The sequence below is a fragment of the Octopus bimaculoides genome, chromosome 3 (assembly GCF_001194135.2).
Source record: "Octopus bimaculoides isolate UCB-OBI-ISO-001 chromosome 3, ASM119413v2, whole genome shotgun sequence".
NCBI classification, from domain to species: Eukaryota; Metazoa; Mollusca; class Cephalopoda; order Octopoda; family Octopodidae; genus Octopus; species Octopus bimaculoides.
This window is the reverse complement of record NC_068983.1, coordinates 76,574,358-76,576,064: the sequence shown is the minus strand read 5'-3', so window position 1 is coordinate 76,576,064 and position 1,707 is coordinate 76,574,358.

Sequence of the window (1,707 nt, the reverse complement as noted above, 5' to 3'; positions counted from 1 at the left end):
ATATATATATATATATATATATATATATATATATATATATATATAAATTCACACATACGTGCATGCACTTAAGTGTGTGTCCATGTGTGTGCCTCTGTGTGTCTGTGTATGTGTGTGTGTATGTGTACAGAAAGAAATTTAGAATAAAGCACGTCATAAATAATTACAAGGTTTTTTTAATGCTGCATGCATACATTATATAATTGCCGATTCTATTTATAAGCACTTGAATTCTGTATAATAGTTTGCTCGATACTTTTCAACCTGTTTTTCTTCTAAAAAAGCATCTATGTATCTTGAGTCTTCAGTTTTCAGAATCTTCAAGTGTATATTTTCTTTGAAAATATCAACCATACCATTCTCATCCACAATTTAAAAAATAATAAAGCAGCATTATCCCATTGAAGTAGTTAAGTGATTCTATTGTGTATGATACACTCTTATATATTCAGAATGAGGTGAAACTCACCCAAACTATACACATTTGATTGAGCGGATAGATATATGGCGCGTATAGTCAAAATAGGTTTACAGAGTTACGCCGTTCTGTTTTTTATCTCTTTACAGCACACCAAATGTATCTCTGCTTGATCGCTGCTATGGCATCCACATGGTGGACAGAATGATGATCCACAATACAAAGCGATGTTCCTGTTATAAAATAATTCCATATAAAATACAGTCTATGACAGTATAAAAAGTATATTTATTTCTGTCTCTCTCAAATGGTCAGTCTCTTTGCTTCTGGACATGTGGATGTTGTCGATTCTGGATATGGGCAAAGTGAATTCGATCAAAGCAAGCGGTTAATATTAATCTGAATTTTTAGTTACTAGCGTTCATTGCAATAGAATAGAGTCTGTGAAAGTTTCAATGTGGATTCTATAATCATTAAAATTTTTCCTTGAATTTCGGGCTTCAGGTAGGAACACAAATTGTTATAATAGTGCTTATTATTGTATAGGATTCTAGGAGTTTGGAAATAGTTTTTCAGGTAGAAGCAATTGTATGCAAGTTTTAATTTCCATGCAGTAGCCGAACTCCATACTTGGTGGTCTTTCATTAAAGAGATTGTTGGGGTTGTTTTTTTTTTTTGCCTCCCCATTATTTATATGATCTCATATGTGTCAGGTGTGTGACTTGCTATGTTGAACTGTGCAGAGTTTTTCCTTTTATAATTAACCGCGTTTTCTCGTATATTTTCGGGTTCATGTACATCGTGCATAACCCATTATATAGCTATTAAGTTGTTTGGGGTGTGAGTCATCTTGCAATTAACGATTATTTTAGCAGTGTTTTGTTTCAATGTCATTGTGTAATGTTGTTTTGTGATTTCCAATAATCAAATCTACAAATTTTCTATAATTCTATGATTTTTCATTGTGTGCCTATAATGATATTATTTCTGTATGTATGTTATTTCTTTATGTGGATTAGTTTTAGTGATCATGGGAGCTTCAAAACTGTTATAATTTTGTCAAATTATATATGGTGCGTAAATATAATTTGCTGGTGAGTGTAGTATTTAGGCCCTTGGTGTTTTGACATGTTTGTCACTTTTTTTCTGGCTCTCAAGATGTTATGCTTTCACATGTCACTGCAGTTATTTTTTTAGTTTCTGATGTCCCATATTTAGTCTGTAGTGAAGATTAGTATTTTTCTTCTCTCTCTCTCTCTCTCTCTCTCTCTCTCTCTATATATATATAT